The following is a 7989-nucleotide window of genomic DNA, read 5'->3' as shown; positions in this document are numbered from 1 at the left end:
GCCAAGGACTCGTGGGCTGACTCCCAGGTGGAGTCAGCATCCGCTGGGCAGCCTGCCAGGGCAGTGTTGTTTGCTAGTGGCTATCACGTTGGTTTGAACTTCACAGACTTAGTTTCTGCCATGTCTATACCAACCTCCTCTCCCTTTCCCAAACTTCCCTGTACTATTGTGGCCTTTCTGTGCCTAGTGATAGGGTTATGAGTGTTGGAGGGGATTCTGGAAATAAAAAAGAGCAAATCAATACTGATCACATGTATAGACTTAGCTGGTCTGCCCTTGCTAAGTGGCTGGAAACTTTTATTCCTTAGGTTGAACCCATGAGTGGGTCCCCCTGTTTTATCCATGATGATCTGCTTGCCAGGAAACCCATGACCTGACTATGCCAGTATTTCCAAATCTCTATCACAGCACTGAAATTATTTTTTTTAATATATATTTTTATTGATTTGAGGGAGAGGGAGAGAGAGAGAGAAACATAAATGATGAGAGAGAATCATTGACCGGCTGCCTCCTGCATGCCCCACACTGGGGACTGAGCCTGCAACCCGGGCATATGCCTTGACCGAGAATCGAACTGTGACCTCCTGGTTCATAGGTTGATGCTCAACCACTGAGCCACGCCGGCCAGGCTGACATTATTTCTTTATAAGAAGTCTCCTCATGTACTGAAGCTGTGCATAAAGGGGCAGTACAAACAAGACTTGGAAGTAGATTCAGGGGGCCTGGGATCACTTGAACCCTTTGAGATTTTTTTCTCTTTCAGACTTGCGAGAAGGCACAGTACCTAACACATAGTAGGGCTTCCTTAAACATTAGGTTAACCAGAGTCCCAGAGTCCACAGCGGTTAGCACCATCCCTGGCTCACAGTAGGTGCTCAGTGAGCATTTGGGTGGAATGTAGAGGTGGTTTTGAATACATGGCGGGACTATTTTCATGAACCTGTCCTTCCTAGCTCCATTCTGAACGTCTAAGGCCCAGCCACAGCAAGTCCTCACTGGTCAACCTTCTGCTCGACACTGATCTTGACACCAAGCTACCAACTCATCAAAATTCACTGAGGATCTCCCCTGTCCCCGAGCTGTAGCCTCACAGCTTGCACTGGTGTCCTGCCGCGCTCTGCATGGGTAAGGTACGCGCGGGCGGTACTGGAGGTGTTGGCAGCTGTCTTGGAACCTGAGTGCCTTTGAGCAGCGTTTAACAGTGAGTCGTCCGACTGAGGGTGAGGGAGCCATGAGCTCCAGATTAAATGCATTCCCCTCTTACCGTGGAACAGTTCAGGCACTGCTGCTGATTTAATGGTGCTCTGAGGCCAGCCAACTGTCAGCCCAGCGTGGACGCAGGGACAGTTTTCTGCGCGTGTGTGGTGAGGTTAAGGGAACATGGCCGCAATGTGCCAGATAAGTTCTGCTCCAAGGCTTCTTAGCCTGTGTGTGTGAGTGTGCCTGTGGGCCCGCATATGTGTGCGGTAGAATGTCCTCCTCTCAATGGATTCTGGCCACAGAGCCTTGCTGGGGAAGTCCACGCCCATCAGACGTGTGACTCTCAAGTCCCCTTTGCTGACAGATGTTCATCAAGGGCTCACCTTGTGCATGTGTTTCCGTCAGGGTCTCCAGGAAGCAGAGGACACATGTGAAAGAGGATAGTTTCAGGAGGTTTATTTGCAGTGAGTTTACTCGCAAAGGTGTGGGGTGGAAGCCACAGGAACGGAGCAGGAACTGGAGGTTCAGCAGCAGCCTGTGGTTTTCAGCTGAAGATCTGAGGCACCAAGAGAGGGCTGGGCTGGCACTGCAAGCCCACAGGAGAGCCAGGGAGCAGTGGCCTTCAGTGAAGGGACCCAGCCAACTGGAGGCGACCTTACTGAGGACCCAGGGGAATATCTCCCCGCCAGAAACCTCTTTCTTTCTGTCCAATCCTCTGGAGGGGGGTGGCTCCCCACCGGCCTAGTCCAACAGAAGCCAGGGGTCATAGGAGCTTGAAGAGGTTTGTCCAGCTCACCTCCTGGGGCGGAGGGCAGGCTGGAGAAGTATCTGGAGCAGGTGAGGGGACCTGGAGGGGCAGATGGACCCAGTGTTTCAGGTTTTGTGGGGACTAAAGCTCCCATAATTTTGGAGGTCCTCTTTAAGAAAAGCATACAAAAATATCTTACATGGCAAATACAAAAATTAACCAACCAACCAACCAACCATCTAACCAACCCACCCCAACAACATGTAACCACATTGTTAAGGCTTAAAAGGGCCCAGGGCCTTAGAAGGACCCGCACCGATGAGGCTCTGGGCTTTGTGCTTCATCAGCTTCATGGCCAATCTCCCTCTGCCTATGGCTTTGGTGATTTTGACTTATAACAGAGTCCCAGTCCACAATCAGTTTACAGACTCTTGGGTGGTGCAGGCTTAGATGACAGATTCAAAGTACAAAGCTAACTGTGGCATAAGAGAATTACAGATAAAACACTAGAAAAGGTGAGGTGGACGCCGAGGCTCTGGAAGACAGGTAGCATTTAGACACACGGCAATGGCTGGGCAGAATAATGTAATATTATCTGCTACCGGTCACTTACTATGTACAAAGCACTGTGTATAGATTATCTTATTCAATCCTAACAGAAACAGGAAACTGAGCCTCCTAAGGGTTAAGTAACTTAGGTCACAAAGCTACAAAGTGGAAGAGCTAGGATTTGAACCACTGGCTCCGCTGTTTGCTTCCAGAGGCTGGCCCTTGTGCACTGAAGCAAGCTGCTGTGGCACAAGCACCCCCGTTAAGGTGCCCCAGAGGCGGGAAAGCGCCAGTTCCAATAGGCAGAGGAGACACTCAGCCCATATAAACATAGGACTACTTTTACAGCTCACCCTTTGTCAACCCTTACTGAATAAATCAAAGCCACTGCGAATATTGGCAATCCCTATTTCGGGTTCCTAAGGCACTGAGCAGGACGGACTCTGAGCTTGGAAACCACATTTCCCAGAAACCCACGGGGGCAGGTGGACTGAGAGGCGGCTCCGGCTGCGAAAGACTCCATTTCCCAGCATGCAGTGGGAGCGCGGGCCCAGGGCTGATAGCATCAGGGGAGCCCGCGGGGCCGGCGCAGGCTCCGCCCCCCTCCGCGACGTCCCCGCTCGCCCCGCCTCTCCCGCTTGCCGCCGAGCCAATGGGAAGGCGCCATACTGCAGAGTGTGCCGGGGCTGGCGCCGCGGCGGAGTTGCGAGTAGTGGAAAGCGGCGGGAAGTTCATACTGGGAAGGAGGAGACGTTTCTGCGGCTCGGGGTAGGGGTGCTGCGAGCGCCGAGCGGGGGCCACGCCGGGGGCTGCCGGGGGCTGCCGGGGGCTGGGCTGGCGCGGGGTGGCCGTGTCCTCGGGCGGCGCCGGGGGGCTGCGGGCGGCGCGACGCGGGCATCCCCTTCAGCCCGGTCTCCCTCAGGCCCCGCGGCGGCCCGGGCTCCCCGCACTGGCCAGGCCGGCCCCCTCCCTGGCCCCCAGGCTCAGTTGCACGTTCTGGACGGCGTGTGGGCGCGGCCGGGCCGGGCCTGGGAGATGGGGTCCGTGCCAGCCTGGCCCGACGAGGTCCCTCTGCTGTCGCGGAGCTGACATTCCGGAGGGTAAACACGATAGAACCAACCACCCAACCACCCAACCAACTTGATGTTTTGCAGGAGCTGAAAAGCCCCTTTAGAGCGAGGACCGGCGATTGTGGGGCCCGGGGGATGGGAGAGGCGGGGGCAGCCCAGAGGCCGTGACGCTGGACTTGGCACCTGAGCAGGGACCAGGGCTCCGGGCCCCCGAGGACAGCGTCCGGGGCCGCCCTCGCCTGCCCGCCCCTGGCTGCTGCGAGCTTGCCCTGCTGGGCGGCGGCCAGGCCGTGGGGCCCGGGGGAGGTCTCCAGGGCTTTGCGTAACCCTCGGGCAGCGCTCCGGTCCTCGTCTCCCAAGCCGGCGGGCGGCACCCCGCGCTGTGTTCAAGGGCAACAGGCAGCTTTTCCTACGTCGGAATGGGTTTTGGCCCTGGTCTCAAAACTCTTAGGTGATTTAGTTAATTAGCGCCGACAAACTGCACCGGAGTCTCTGGGGAGAGAGAGAGGGGGGTGGGGTGGTGGGGGGAGGGAGGGAGGGGAGGGGAGGGGAGGGGAGAAGGAGAGAGAGACAGAGACAGAGACACATTTAGGTTCCTGTTGAGGCCACCCATTTTTCTAACTTCTCTACCAAGCCACCCATTTTTGTCTTACTTTGTACTTCCCTCCCCACCTTCCATGTTTGGGGGAACAGCTTGGAAAGACCAGTTTTGCTGTCGGGAGGGTGGGGGTGCTTTCAGGGAGCCGCGGAAGAGCATCTCTAATTATTTTCCTTTCTCCTTTTTGAAAACTGGGGTTGCCCATCTGTTGAGTCTGAAACGTGTAGGAGGAAAAAAATAAGTGGTGAGCAGCACTTGTTAAGAGTTCTGAATACAGGCACCTTGCTTTTCATGGCATGCCGAGCAGGATACTTTTGGGGGAGAACCCAGCCTACCGTTTCCACGCCGTGTCAGAGGGAAGCAAGGGTTCTTGATGGAATCCGTTGGTTCAGGTTATGCTTGCGCTGTTTGAAATGGCAGGGAGTCATCGGCATTGAATTTCTGGGCAGGTGAGGTTCTGTTCATCTGCTACCTAAGAAGGGGATGTCACTGACGCAGCCATGCTCTCTGTGCCCAAGCTCCCACAGATGGTCTTCTCTCTGCATCTCTGCATTGCTGACCACGTTGTAGCAATACAGCAAGCAACTCGCATTTCCTAACAGCGAACCTGGGTTAAGCATGACTGTCAGTTTAGTACTAGTATCTAGTACTAGTCATATCCTGTGTCGAGTGTAGTGGCTTCTTCTGTTCCGTGCTGCAAAAAGGAAGAGAGGATATTTGTTCAACAAATGAGATAATGGAGTAACGTGTCAAGCATAGAACCTGGCATATAGTAAGGTAGTACGTGCCCAGGAAACGGTGATGGTTATATGAAAAGCTTACGCTAAGTTTTATTCCTGGGTGCAAGTGTATATTTTAAAAAATAACAGTAATGCATCCAAAATGTTGACAGCACCTAAAATTAAATTTCTTGAAGAGGCCAGCTTTTTTTTTTTTTTAAAGAACTAATGTGAAATAATAATATATAAGTGAATGTCCCAGATGTCTAGAAAAGAAAAAACAAGATTTTTGTTTTGACAGCTATATTTTTTTCCCCTTAAAGCCATCCCTACTAAGATACAATTTCCTATGAATAGAATTTTGACTTGAAGAATAAACCTTATTGAAAATGAGGCAAAGCTTTACATTTTACCTTATATCAAGTGAAGAATGACTCCTGAACTTATACAAAAGTTCAAATGCTGATATCTCCATATATCAGGCAGTAAACTTAATAGGAATTAAATTATGTGTGTGTGTGTGTGTGTGTGTGTGTGTGTGTGTGTATGTGTCTTTCAGGAAAATTAATCTGGGTGGGTTTGGAGAATGGATTGATAACTGAAGAGGCCTGGGAAGTATTTTTCAAACTGGCCGGACATTTTACTGCTGAGGTTATTTTTCAGAGTGAGTGGAAATGGACTCAATTGTTCACCAGATAGCACGTGCCTGCTGTGTGTCAGGAATTGCTAGGTGCAGTCTATTCTTGCTGTTGTAGTGTTTTGTTGAAGCAAGTTTTCTTTGTTTTAAATTAATAGACATCATTCTTTTTTGCTTAAGTTATCTAGCCTTCAGCCCACAAGAAGTCAATAAATGTGTAGGATACACTTGAAATTATACTATTGATAAAAGTATAGCAACTATGGACTTTTTAATAAGGATGTAAGATTAATTTAGAAAGATGTAGAATCCCAACAGAACACCTAGCTAGGTGGTGTAACGAGGATGTGTTTTGCTGTTTTGAAGTAATTTTACGCACTTTCCCAATTCCTCCTGTCCAGCTCTCCCAATGTTGTTGCAAATCTTTGCACTCAAACATAAGCACGTTCTATTCTTGGTCTGGGTGTCATGGACAACACTCTTAAAAACACACACAAAAAAGCCTCTCTAGAGAGAGATGAGGTGTGCCTTCCTCCCTAATAGGAGTTAGAGTTTTAATATTCACTAATAAATAAATGCTAATGACAAGAAACAACTTTTGGTAATATTCTTAAGTAAACTTACTAAGAATTTTACTAGTCACAGCATCAACATTGTCAGCTGGGAAAAATGCCTTGTGAATCATATTATTTATGTAGTCTTCATGTAGGTACATGGATTTTGATGATTCTTTGCAGTAACGCCTATCTGTCCATGGGTCTTTGGCCCATAGGAAGGGAACCAGTACTCTAGGATTTGAAAATTAAGATACTGTGCACATTGGCAAATATTTAGGATGAATATTAAACCCATACTAAAATGTTTATCAGTAAGCCATGTACATTAAGTGGGAAGATATACTAGATGGAAGTCATATAATTACAAGGTTATTACTTTGAGATTTGGGAGTGTTCTGTCATATACTTTTTAAGCAAATGTGTACAATATTGGAAGGACACATTTATCTTGTGGAGCTCAATATCTGGAACAATGTAGTTGATCCCATAAGGGACTAAATGAGAAATGGAACTAGGGCTGCACCGTCCCACTCTGTTATAATTTCTTCCCGTGTACTTATTTTATTTTCTCTTTGTAGACTGGCGGGCTTGCTGCTGTTTGCATGTGGGGTAGATAAGTTTGATCTAGACCTAGCTCCTGGTTTCAAGAACCCAAAAGATATCCTGTTATCTGTTTAATTGACAATTATGTCTAAAATTTAAAAAAATCATGAAGGTAGAAATCTAAGATAACTATAGCTTTATTTCAGGTTAATTACTTTTCTCAAATTGTTTTTCTAAGTAACAGCTGAACAAATGTCATTTTTTGATGGTACTATGTATAAATGCATTGTGACCACATTTCACAGTGCTAAGGGTTAGAAACTGCTATTAAACTTTTAGTCTTCATAGACTGTCTGGAAGGCATAGTTGTATATTTAACTTATTAAGAAACTACCACACTTTCCCAGAGTAGTTGTACCATTTTACAGTCCTATTATCACTGTACTAGAGGCCCGGTGCATGAAATTCATGCATGGGGGGGGGTGTGTGTCCCTTAGCCCAGCCTGTACCCTCTCCAATCTGGGACATCCCACTCACAATCCAGGACTGCTGGCTCCCAACCACTCACCTGCCTGCCTGCCTGATTGCCCCTAACTGCTTCTGCCTGTCAGCCTGATCACCCCCTAACCACTCCCCTGCCAGCCTGATCGACGCCTAACTGCCCTCCCCTGCCGGCCTGGTCGCCCCCAACTGCCCTCCCCTGCAGGCCTGGTCCCCTCCCCCCCAACTGCCCTCCCCTGCAGGCCTGGTCCCCCCCAACTGCCCTCCCCTGCAGGCCTGTCCTTCCCAACTGCCCTCCCCTACTGGCCTGGTCCCCCCACCTGCCCTCCCCTGCTGGCCTGGTCCCCCCAACTGTCTTCCCCTGCAGGCCTTGTCCTTCCCAACTGCCCTCCCCTGCTGGCCTGGTTACCCCTAACTGTCCTCCCCTGCAGGCCTGGTCGCCCCCAACTGCCCTCTCCTGCAGACCTGGTTGCCCCTAACTGCTCTCCCTTGCTGGCCTGGTCATCCCCAACTGCCCTCCTCTGCCGGCTAGTCACCCCTAACTGCCCTCCCCTGCTGGCCTGGTCTCCCCTAACTGCTCTCCCCTGCAGGCGTGGTCCCCCCTAACTGCCCTCCCCTGCAGGCCTGGTTGCCCCTAACTGCCCTCTGCCGGCCCGGTCACCCCTAACTGCCCTCTCCTGCAGGCCTGATCACCCCCAACTGCCCTCCCTTGCAGGCCTGGTCCCTCCCAACTGCCCTCCCCTGCCGGCCATCTTTGACCACATGGGGGCGGCCATCTTGTGTGTTGGAGTGATGGTCAATTTGCATATTACCTCTTTATTATATAGGGTGAGACACCCAGTTTCCTTGAATCTTTGGCAGCATTTG

At 50.5% G+C, this 7989-nt stretch overlaps 1 protein-coding gene across 3 annotated transcripts in view; it reads left to right on the top strand.

The window, feature by feature from the left end:
* The first annotated feature begins 3169 nt into the window (after positions 1-3169).
* VRK1 (VRK serine/threonine kinase 1) overlaps positions 3170-7989 on the top strand; it is a 59061-nt gene continuing 54241 nt past the window's right edge. For 2 of the 3 annotated variants that reach the window (XM_079768761.1, XM_079768759.1), the window contains exon 1: positions 3170-3265. The gene's annotated coding sequence lies outside the window, so the exon portion shown is untranslated. Of the gene's footprint in view, positions 3266-3525; positions 3598-7989 lie in introns of those variants that run through there. The other variant, XM_079768760.1, reaches the window with a different exon arrangement.

The sequence above is a fragment of the Cnephaeus nilssonii genome, assembly GCF_951640355.1.
Source record: "Cnephaeus nilssonii genome assembly, chromosome: 4".
In the NCBI taxonomy this organism is placed as follows: Eukaryota; Metazoa; Chordata; class Mammalia; order Chiroptera; family Vespertilionidae; genus Cnephaeus; species Cnephaeus nilssonii.
Note: the sequence above shows the minus strand (reverse complement) of the source record. Positions and strands in the feature narration are given on the sequence as shown.